Source organism: Aegilops tauschii, chromosome 3 (genome assembly GCF_002575655.3).
Source record: "Aegilops tauschii subsp. strangulata cultivar AL8/78 chromosome 3, Aet v6.0, whole genome shotgun sequence".
In the NCBI taxonomy this organism is placed as follows: Eukaryota; Viridiplantae; Streptophyta; class Magnoliopsida; order Poales; family Poaceae; genus Aegilops; species Aegilops tauschii.
In genome coordinates, this window is record NC_053037.3 from 341,750,272 (window position 1) to 341,762,602 (window position 12,331).

Here is a 12,331-nt window from a genome sequence, read left to right on the forward strand (position 1 = left end):
TTTGGAGTAATTCTAATGCCTTTTCTCTCATAATGTGCAAGGTATACACAAAGAGGGGGAATTCTGGTAGCTGGAAATCCGGACCTGGAAAAGCTACGCCGGGCCACCTATTCTGCACAACTCCAAACAAGCTGAAACTTCACAAGGATTTTTTATGGAATATTTGAGGAATATTGGAGCACATAACTACCAGAGGGGCCCACCAGGTGGGCACAACCCACCTGGGCGCGCGCCCTGGTGGGTTGTGCTCACCCAGGCCCACCTCTGGTGCCCATCTTCTGGTATATAGGTCATTTTGACCTAGAAAAAATAAGGAGAGGAATTTCGGGACGGAGCGCCGCCGTCTCGAGGCGGGACTTGGGCAGGAGCACTTTTTCCCTCCGGCGGAGCGATTCCGTCGGGGGAACTTCCCTCCCGGAGGGGGAAATCATCGTCATCGTCATCACCAACAACTCTCCCATCTTGGGGAGGGAAATCTCCATCAACATCTTCAACATCACCATCTCATCTCAAACCCTAGTTCATATCTTGTGTTCAATCTTGTTACCGGAACTATAGATTGGTGCTTGTGGGTGACTAGTAGTGTTGATTACATCTTGTAGTTGATTACTATATGGTTTATTTGGTGGAAGATTATATGTTCAGATCCAATATGCTATTTAATACCCCTTTGATCTTGAGCATGATTATCATTTGTGAGTGGTTACTTTTGATCTTGAGGTCACAGAAGAAATCATGTTGCAAGTAATCGTGTGAATTTGATATGTGTTCGATATTTTGATAGTATGTATGTTGTGATTCCCTTAGTGGTGTCATGTGAACGTCGACTACATGACACTTCACCATATTTGGGCCTAATGGAATGCATTGTGGAGTAGCAATTAGATGATGGGTTGCGAGAGTGACAGAAGCTTAAACCCCAGTTTATGCGCTATTCCGTAAGGGACCGATTGGATCCAAAAGTTTAATGCTATGGTTAGAATTTATTCTTAATACTTTTCTCGTAGTTGCGGATGCTTGTGGGAGGGTTAATCATAAGTAGGAGGTTTGTTCAAGTAAGAACATCACCTAAGCACCTCTCCACCCATATATCAAATTATCAAAGTACCGAACACAAATCAAACCAACATGGTGAAAGTGACCAGATGAAAATCCCGTGTACCCTCAAGAACGCTTTGCCTATCATAAGAGACCGTTTTGGCCTGTCCTTTGCCTCAAAAGGATTGGGCTACCTTGCTGCAGTCTTGTTACTACTATCGTTACTTGCTCGTTACGAATTACCTTGCTATCAAACTACTCTGCTACTTATAAGTTCAACACTTGCAGACATTACTTTGCTGAAAACCACTTGTCATTTCCTTCTGCTCCTCGTTGGGTTCGACACTCTTACTTATCGAAAAGAGCTACAATTGATCCCCTATACTTGTGGGTCATCAAGGCTCTCCTCGTTGGGTTCGACACTCTTACTTATCGAAAAGAGCTACAATTGATCCCCTATACTTGTGGGTCATCAAGGCTATTTTCTGGCGCCTTTGCCGGGAAGTGAAGCGCCTTTGGTAAGGAAACATTTATATAGTGTGCTGAAATTTATTGTCACTTGTTACTATGGAAAATAATCCTTTGAGGGGTTTGTTCGGGGTATCTTCACCTCGACCGGAACCACAATTAGCTACCCCTCAACCTACTGCACCTACTGAAAATATTGAATATGAAATTCCTTCGGGTATGATAGAACAACTGCTAGCTAATCCTTATGCAGGAGATGGAACCGAACATCCTGATATGCACTTGATATATGTAGAACAAATTTTTGGATGGTCCAAGCTTGCAGGTTTACCCAGGGATGAAGTTATGAAAACGATTTTCCCTTTATCTTTGAAGGGAAAAGCATTGGCATGGTATAGGCTATGCGATGATATTGGATTTTGGAATTGGAATCTTTTGAAATTGGAGTTCCACCAAAAAAATTATCCTATGCATCTAGTTCATCGTGATCGGAATTATATATATAATTTTTGGCCTTGTGAAGGAGAAAGTATCGCTCTAGCTTGGGGGAGGCTTAAGTCAATGTTATATTCATGCCCCAATCATGAGCTCTCAAGAGAAATTATTATCCAGAACTTTTACGCTCGGCTTTCTCGTAATGATCAAACCATGCTTGATACTTCTTATGCCGGTTCTTTTATGAAGAAGACTATTGAGTTCTGGTGGGATCTTTTGGAAAGAATTAAACGCAACTCTGAAGATTGGGAACTCGACGAAGGTAAAGAGTCAGGTATTAACCTTAAGTATGATTGTGTTAAATCTTTTATGAATACCGATGCTTTTCAAAAGTTTAGCACTAAATATGGACTTGACTCTGAAATAGTATCTTCCTTCTGTGAATCATTTGCTACTCATGTTGATCTCCCTAAAGAGAAGTGGTTTAAATATCACCCACCTATTAAAAAATAAATCAAAGAATCGGTACCTGTTAAAGAAGAAACTATACTTTACAATGTTGATCTAGTTGTTCCTTCTGCTTATATTGAGATACCACCTTTCCCTGTTAGGATAAAGGAACATACTAAAGTTTCAACTGTGGTTAACAAAAGCTATATTAGAACACCTAAACCTGATGAACAAATCAAAGTAGAACCTGTTATTGCTATGGTTAAAGATCTCTTAGAAGAAGATATGGATGGGCATGTTATTTACTTCTGTGAAGAAGCTGCTAGAATTGCCAAACCTGATAAAAAAGATAAACATAGACCTGTTGTTGGCATGCCCGTTGTCTCAGTTAAAATAGGAGATCACTGTCATCATGGTTTATGTGACATAGGTGCTAGTGTGAGTGCTATTCCTTACACCTTATATCAAGAAATTATGAATGACATAGCACCCGCAGAGATAGAAGACATAGATGTTACTATTAAACTTGCTAATAGAGACACTATATCACCAATTGGGATTGTTAGAGATGTTGAAGTCTTGTGTGGGAAAATAAAATACCCTACTGATTTTCTTGTTCTTGGTTCCCCACAAGATGACTTTTGTCCCATTATCTTTGTTAGACCTTTCTTGAACACCGTTAATGCTAGAATAGATTGTGAGAAGCAAACTGTCGGTGTCAGTTTTGGTGATGAGTCTCATGAGTTTAATTTTTCCAAGTTTAGTAGAAAACTTCATTAAAAAGAATTGCCTAGTAAAGATGAATTAATTGGTCTTGCTTCTATTGTTGTGCCTCCTACTGATCGACTAGAACAATATTTGCTAGACCATGAAAATGATTTACATATGCATGAAAGAAATGAAATAAGATTTTCTTTGAACAACGTCCTCTACTTAAACACAATTTGCCTACTGAAACTCTAGGAGGTCCTCCTCCACCTAAAGGTGATCCTGTGTTTGAATTAAAACAATTGCTAGACACTTTGAAATATGCTTATCTTGATGAAAAGAACATATATCCTGTTATTATTAGTGCTAACCTTTCAGAACATGAAGAAGAAAGATTATTGAAAGTTATAAGGAAGCACCGAGCTGCTATTAGATATACTCTTGATGATTTAAAGGGCATTAGTCCCACTCTATGTCAGCACAAAATTAATATGGAACTTGATGCTAAACCCGTTGTTGATCACCAACGTCGGTTAAACCCAAAGATGAAAGAAGTGGTAAGAACGGAAATATTAGAACTTCTGGAGGCAGGTATAATCTATCCTATAGCTGATAGTAGATGGGCGAGTCCTGTTCATTGTGTCCCTAAGAAAGGAGGTATAACTATTGTTCCTAATAATAAGAATGAACTTATTCCACAAAGAATTGTTACAGGCTATAGAATGGTAATTGATTTTAGAAAATTAAACAAAGCAACCAGAAAAGATCATTACCCTCTGCCTTTTATTGATCAAATGCTTGAAAGATTATCTAAGCACACACATTTTTGCTTCCTTGATGGATATTCTGGTTTTTTACAAATGTTTCTCAACCTGATCAAGAAAAGACCACTTTTACTTGTCCCTTTGGAACCTATGCTTATAGACGTATGCCTTTTGGTTTATGTAATGCATCTGCTACCTTTCAAAGATGTATGACTGCTATATTCTCTGACTTTTGTGAAAATATTGTTGAGGTTTTCATGGATGACTTCTCTGTTTATGGGAAGTCTTTTGATGATTGTTTAAGCAATCTTTATAGAGTTTTGCAGAGATGTGAACAAACAAATCTTGTCTTGAATTGGGAGAAGTACCACTTTATGGTTAATGAAGGCATTGTCTTGGGTCATAATTTTTTTAAAGAGGTATTGAAGTGGACAAAGCTAAGGTTGATGCAATTGAGAAAATGCCATGTCCTAAATATATAAAAGGTATTCGTAGTTTCTTAGGTCATGCTGGTTTCTATAGGAGATTTATCAAAGACTTTTCTAAAATTCTAGGCCTCTTACGAATCTTTTGAAAAAGGATATTCCTTTTGTTTTTTATGATGATTGTTTAGAAGCCTTTGAAACACTCAAGAAAGCCTTAATTTATGCATCTATTGTTCAACCACCAGATCGGAACTTGCCTTTTGAAATTATGTGTGATGCTAGTGATTATGTTGTTGGTGTTGTTCTAGGACAAAGAGTTGATAAGAAATTGAATGTTATTCATTATGCTAGTAAAACTCTAGACAGTGCTAAACAAAACTATGCTACTAATGAAAAAGAATTCTTAGCGGTGGTGTTTGCTTGCGATAAATTTAGACCTTATATTGCTGATTCCAAAGTAACTGTTCATACTGATCATGCTGCTATTAAATATCTTACACTACTGGAATTAAGATCTTAGCCGTCAGCCAGTTCTTTGTCGTCAGCCAGTTGACGGCAAAGGAGGTCTTTGCCATCAGCATACAGAAAGCCGACGGCAAAGAAAGAGCGGGCAACAAAGATGGTGTTTGCCGTCAGCCAGTTCTTTGTCGTCTGCTAGCAGACGGCATAGAAGCTTTGCCGTCCACTAGCGGACGGCAAAGAGGGGGGGGGTGGCGGCATACAAGCGAGGGCCTCCTAATGGCCACTTTCTTTGCCGTCAGCTAGCGAACGACAAAGAATCTTTGTTGTCGGCTAGCGGACGGCAAAGAAAGTGGCCAACTAACGTCCGTTAGCTAGGCTCTTTGTCGTCCGCTAGTGAACGGCAAAGAGCTGTGACCTAAACTAAAAAGCCGTCAGCCCCACGTTCCTATCTCTCCCCTCTCTCTCCCTCCCTCCCTCGTCACACCCGCGCCACCGCCCCGTACCCGAGCCGCCCCCGCTGCTCCATAGCCCCACCTCGCCGCCCTGGCCACCCCGCCCCACCGCGCCGCCCCGGCCCGACCGCCCCGCCCCGGCGCGCCACCCCGTCCCTCTGCCCCGCCGCCCTGGCCCGGCCGCCCCGAGCCGCCCCAGCACCCCGCCCCGCCGCCCCGAGGCGCCCCGGCCGACCCGGCGCCCCGGCGCCCCGGCCCCCCTCCTCCATCCGGCACCCCCTGCCGTGCCTGAAGGTGACATCCCTATTTTTTTCTATTTCTTTAGATTTAGTTTAATTTAGGCTTGGTTTAGTTTTGGTTTAGTTACTGTTTTTAGGTTTAGATTTAGTTTAGTTTAGGTTAAGTTTATTAGGTTTAGTTTAGGTTAGGAAGAAAGATGAAAGATGAAAAAAGAAGAAGAAGAAGAAGAAGAAGAAGAAGAAGAGGAAGAAGAAGAAGAGGAAGAAGAGGAAGAAGAAGAAAAAGGAGGAAGAAGAAGAGGAGGAAGAGGAAGAAGAAGATTAGGGGTGCATCACCGATGAAACCGGGTCGAGCGGGTTAGGGGGTTCCTCGGTGTCGATGGAACCCTAAATAGCAAGTATCGTCAGTGCGAGATACATGTGGCCGTTTGTGTCGAACACTACCTCCACGTCCCACAAGTGAAGCCGGCGTCTGGCGTCCCACAACAACAGTTCTCGGTGTCGATGGCGGTCGAACCCCATTGCGAATTTGTCTGGCAGCCTCTGCGATGACGATTAAAAGGCAAGTGTTGAAACTTGGAACACCCAAACTGACTCAAGTCGGTCTGGTTGTTTGAAATTTCAAAACTTGGCTTTAATCCTCATCGCAGAGGCTGCTAGACAAATTCGCCAAGGTGTTCGACTGTCATCGGCCACCAGAACTATTGTTGCGGGACGCCAGGCGCCGGCTTCACTTGTGGGATGTGGATCTAGTGTTCAACACCAAGCGCCACATGTATCTCGCATCGATGATACTTGTTGTTTAGGGTTCCATCGATGCCAAGGAACCCCCTAACCCCTCGTCCTGTTGTAAATATTTAGTTAGGTCGACGGAAAAAACAAAATTGCTATGTTACTCATCTTTCGATTTAAATGTGCAGTTTTTTCGTCGCTGCGAGGGTCTAGTGTTCGACGAGCTCTGCCCCTGCATTCGTGGGTGAGCACAAATGACATCTCCTCCTCCCCCCTTCATTTTCTCTGTTCCGGTCTTCGTGCCGATGAAACTTGCTAGCTATAGGTGTCTTCAATCATCAGTATGCGTGACCACTTTGCGTCTCCCGTTCGAAAGGGTTACATCTATAAGTATGCATGCATTTGCATATTTATAACCATGATTCTTTTGAATTGTCCAACGTTATCCATGGACAGCCCGAGTATGTGTAGATTGGGTTCATTTTCCCATATGCTCTGCTACGGATCCGATGCAGAATTTCGTCAGTGCCTCCCTGTTGTTCTCCGGGTACACATCCTCTCTACTTATTGCCGAGACGTGTATCAGGAGAACAGCGGGGAGGTGCTGCCGAAATTTTGCGTCGGATCCGGAGCAGAGCATGGGAAAACAAACCCAATCTACACATACTTGGGTGGGATTAGGACCTATCTTTACCTATTAGCGTCTTGGTTGCATGGACGTAATAAAAGCGACAAACTCCATTAACTGATGAATATATACATGCTGATTTACATATATATATATTTCTTATGTGTCCAGTAGCTAGGCAAGATGACTGATCGTGTGTGGATGTACACGGTCACACTAGTCAGAAAGACATGACCATTGAATGGTTAACAAAAACCAAGGGGTTTCTGAGAGCCGCATTTGCAAATGGCCAAAGGACAACATGGTGCCCCTGTGCCGGGTGCAACAATTGGCACAAGATGGTAGAGGATGAAATGGGAAAACACCTGCAGAAGTGGGGTTTTACTCCAGATTATATGGTGTGGACATTTCATGGCGAGTCTGCCCAACGTGCCAGAGCCAAGGTGCTTCATCGTCGCGCCGACGAGCATGGTACCGGGATGCAAGACATGGTGCAAGACTTTGATGATGCTCGGGACTCGGACGATGAGATGGAGGAATCTGCAAAGGCCTTCAATGAAATGTTGGAGTCTTCAAAACGTCCTCTCCACGAGCACAACGAGCTTTGTCAGCTAGATGCCATCTCACAAATAATGGCTCTGAAGGCTCAATTCAACTTGGGCAGAGAATGCTACAACGCAATGATGATAGTCTTTGGACGTTTTCTACCCAAAGGCCATGTACTACCTGCAAACCTGTACCAGTCAGACAAAATCCTCCGTGCTCTTAAGATGCCCTATGAGAAGATACATGCCTATGAGAAAGGATGTGCCTTATTTAGGCTTCGGTATGCGGACTTGAACTATTGTCCCATTTGCAAGTCATCCAGGTATGTTGTGGTAGACAACGGTATGGGTGAGAAGACGCAGACCAAAATCCCTGTTAATGTTCTTTGGTATATGCCAATCGTACCAAGACTTCAATGTCTTTTCATGGTTGAAGAGACGGCCAGACAGATGACATGGCACAAAACGGGCAAAAGAACCCAACTAGATGCAGATGGGAAGCTCATGATGGTGCACACATCGGACGGTGAAGCATGGAAGAGCTTCGATGCATTACATGATGACAAAGCGGCAGATCCGAGGCATCCTCGAGTCGGCATCAACACAGATGGGTTCAGTGTGTTTGGTCTGATGGCAGCCCAATATAGTTGTTGGCCCGTATTTGTCTTTCCACTCAATCTCCCCCCGGACAGATTATGCAAAGAAAGAACATTTTCATGACGTTGATAATTCCAGGGCCCAACTATCCAGGGAAGAATATGAATGTGTACATGCAGCCGCTGAAGGACGAATTGCAAGAAGCCTAGGATAATGGGTTCAAGACATACGACGCCTTTAGCAAACAGAACTTCATAATGCGTGTCTGGTACATGTACTCGACGCATGACTTGCCGGCGTATGCGTATTCATTGGCTGGTGTGTGCATGGAAGGTTCCCGTGCCCCACATGCAAGGGAGCTCTTGAGTTTCGTTCAGGCCGGTCGCAAGTTTTCTTGCTTCGACATGCATAGACAGTTCCTGGATCCTCGCCATAAGTTCAGGAAAGAAAAGAAAAACTTCATCAGAGGTAGAGTTGTCAAAAACTCTGCACCACTTGTGTTGACAGGCCAAGAGACCCTGGACTAGTTAAACGCTCTCGAACCAGATCCAGAGTGTCCAGGGTATTTCAAGGGGTATAATTCGAAACACGCCTAGACTCACAAGACATGCTTGTGGGATCTGCCTTACTTCAAAGACCTCCTTTGCCCACACAACATCGACATGATGCGCACTTAGAAGAATATCGCCGAGGCACTTTTTGGTACATTGTTCGACATAGATGGGAAGTCAAAGGATAATACTAAGGCTAGAGTCAATCTAGAGGTGCTATGTGATAGGCCGTTACAAAACATGAAAGAACCGAAAGGAAAGCAGAACTGGACGAAGCCAAAGGCATGGTTCAATCTTGGAAGGCAAGCTATGAGGGAAATTATCTTGTGGGTGCAACAGCAGTTGATGTTCCCCGATGGGTATGCAGCGAATCTAAAGAGGGGAGTGAGTCTTGATAAATTGAAGATATTTGGTCTCAAGAGTCATGATTGGCACATATGGATTAAGCGGGTAATGCCGGTGATGTTGCGTGGCTTCACTACAAAAAAAGACACTTCCGTGATGATACGTGTTTGTCACAGTAGGTCACGTTTTCTATCATGCATGTACATCCATGACAAATTTATGACAGAATCAAGATAGTCATACCTGTGCTGTCGTAGAAGTGTTCCATGACATTACCAAAATTATCATCACGGAACTGTTCACTTCCATGACGATAAATGCCACGTCATGGAAGTGCTTTTGTCAAGGGTGACCGACACGTGGCATCCACTGTAACGGGACACCGTTAAGCTATCGGGTTCGATTTTGGATCCGATAACCCGTTAACACCCAGACCAATGGGGATTTTCCACGTGTAAAATACTCATTGGCCGGAGGAAACACGTGTTTGCTCACCGTTGGGACAGGTGTCACTCATCCAATGGGCGAGATGCGCATATAATACGTTGACACGTGGACCGGCCCAAAAGTGGCGCATAAAGATTAAATGGGACGGCCCAACTAAAGGCCCACAAAATTTAGTGGGCCATAATGGGCCGGCCCAACAAATGGCCCACAAAATTTAGCGGGCCATAATGGGCTGGCCCAACAAATGGCCCACAAGATTTAGCGGGCCATAATGGGCTGGCCCAGCTAAAGGCCCACAAGATTTTGCAGACCATAATGGGCCGGCCCAGCTAAAGGCCCAACATTCTCAGTTAAGGCCTGTACGGCTAGTGTCAAATCGGCCCGTCAACAGCCCGTCCTAAATTTGTCATCATCGCGGCCCATGGTCACTTCTGGCCCATTAACAGTCCACTAAGAATTTGGGCCGAATTACGGCCCGGTGTGTTTCCGGCCTGTTAAAGGTCTTGCTTCATTTGGGCCCATTTATAGGCCATTGAAACTTTCGGCCCATAGACGACCGTGAAGGATATGGGTCATATTCGGCCATGTCTGACATTGGGCCTGTTAGAGGCCCGCTACAGATTTGGGCCACTTTCAGCCTGTTGTGACTTTCGGCCTGTTAACGTCGGACGAAATCCATGGGCCATATGTGGCCCAATGCCACATCGGGCCTACTAACAGCCCATATAAAAATGACACTAATCAAGCCCGACCGAACTTCCGGCCTATTAAAGGCCCGTGTAGTAGGTCGGCGCATTTACGGCTCGTCTGAATTTCGGCCTGTGGATGATCCGCATTGTAAATGGGCCACCATTTCGGCCTACTGAGACCAGTGGGTTATTTGGCACAATCAGGGCCCAATCTACCTTTCGGCCTATTAAAGGCCCATGTTTTTATGGGCTCGAGATATTTACACATGTAAACGGCCTATTATTACTGAGGGCCCAAATTATATTTAGGCCTGTTAAAGGCCCACTATGGGCACATGCCTACCTGAAAAATATGAAAGCTTATGCTGATTTAGGCCCAGATATTTTTAGTGGGCTACATGCAAATTTTGGCCCAGAATCGTTTTTAGCCCAATTGGAATGGGCCCGACGAATGTTGGCATGTTGGGGCTCCTACGAAGCTTTCGGCCGAATACATTACTAAGATAAACCTACACTATACAAAAATAGCATCGTAATTACTGCAGCCTTTGGCAGCATCATAAATGTTGTATCACAACAAAATAAATTCCAACCATACAACAAAAGGCCTGTTGGCATAAAGTTTACAGTCCTTGAAGATAAAAGCACCATCAGATGTATAGAAGCACAGACCATTTGACCTGAGTGCTTATGTTTCAGGCTGTAGAATCTGATGGAGCAGCACGATCTTCCCCTTTTTTCCGCCATTGCTCTTGAACAACGAAGCAAATGTCTGATAGTCTGGTTTCAAAACCATTCATATCTTCACGACATTTGTCAACCACTATTTTTGTTTCCGACACAACGTCCATTAGGGATTGGACTTGTGTCTGGAGCACAGATATATCACTCTGTCTAGCCGGAAGATTTTGGTCAATAGGCGATTTGGACAAGGTTACCTTGACAACCAGCCCAGAATTACGCAGGAAGGTGATTTTTGCACTGTTAGTGGAGAGATACTGACGCACTGCAGCAAGAGGTGACATTGTGCTTGTGGTAGCCTCTCACCTTCAGGTGGTTGTGGCTGTTCAATCATTTGTTCCATAGCTTGCTGAAAGTTTGAACTTGTAGATTAGTGTACCAGATAAGTTACTAATGAGACAAAAACAAACAAAGTAGGTTTCACGTTTATACATAACTTATTTTGGTGAACTACTGTAATACATTAGCATGTATTGTAGTGCGAACTACATAATAAAATCACTTTCGGAACATATGTCCATGTAGCATGCCTACTGTATTGTCTATTTCCTCACATTCCTTGACATCTAAGGATAAAGAGACATGGTTTAATGTAGGATAAAGAGACATCATTCATATCATGGGCAAACAGATATAAAACAAACAGGCTATTCTATCATTGTGTGTGCACGTGAACATCACAACTAGATTACATATCAAGACCAAAAGAATATCCTTCATCTCTTTTAAACCATGTAAGGTGAAATGGTACGTTAAGACAACTGTGTATAAAAGTGAACAGAGTAACTGACATTGGCTGCAAACCAAGCAGTTAAATGAACACATCACAGTACCAATCAGTTCAAAGGCAGGAGGAGTAAGGACTTACAACAGCGGCCTAAACTGGTGTGCTCACGCCCTTCATCTTGCTGGTGTGGCAATCCTTGAAGATTTACACTTCATTCGGTTCAGGTTCTTTTTGGTCCGCACGGGTTTTCCTCTGTATTTGGAACAAGTCAATATAGATACGATAATATGGCACAGAAAAAAGAAGGAAGTAGCAGCTATTTACAAGAGCCTCGCAGTGTGCAATATAGCTACGAGATCCTGTTGTCTGTTGGAATTTCACTTTAGAAAGGTTTGTCTTGTCCTTCAAACAGTTAGCCTAGAAGAAGATACACTTGTAAGGCAAATACATAAATACAAGTTCAATATGTGGTCTGATCAAATACATATACCCTACCTGATACTTTGGATCAGACCAGTGTTTAACAAGGGATGTCCAGTCTTCATCTGTAATATATTCCACTGGAGATGTTTGGGCGATTTCATTGTTAGCCTTGCCTTCAAAGTGAGATTTTCTAAGGTGGTACCGATACTGTCGCAGAGCAGACTGAAAAACATGAGTGCATGCTTGTTTAGTTGCATCATCTTTCGGATCCAACTTGAACCTCATCTGTTGAAAAAAGAATGTGAGTCTTATTAGGAGGAAGCTAGAAAGTATGGCACAGAGCAAGACAATATTACAAATTGCGATGAATAACATTACTTACGGATAAATGGTCAAGGAAGGTGTTAAACTGGGTATTGTCTTTCTCATTCCTGTACGGGATCAATGTTGGGAGGATACGTGCAT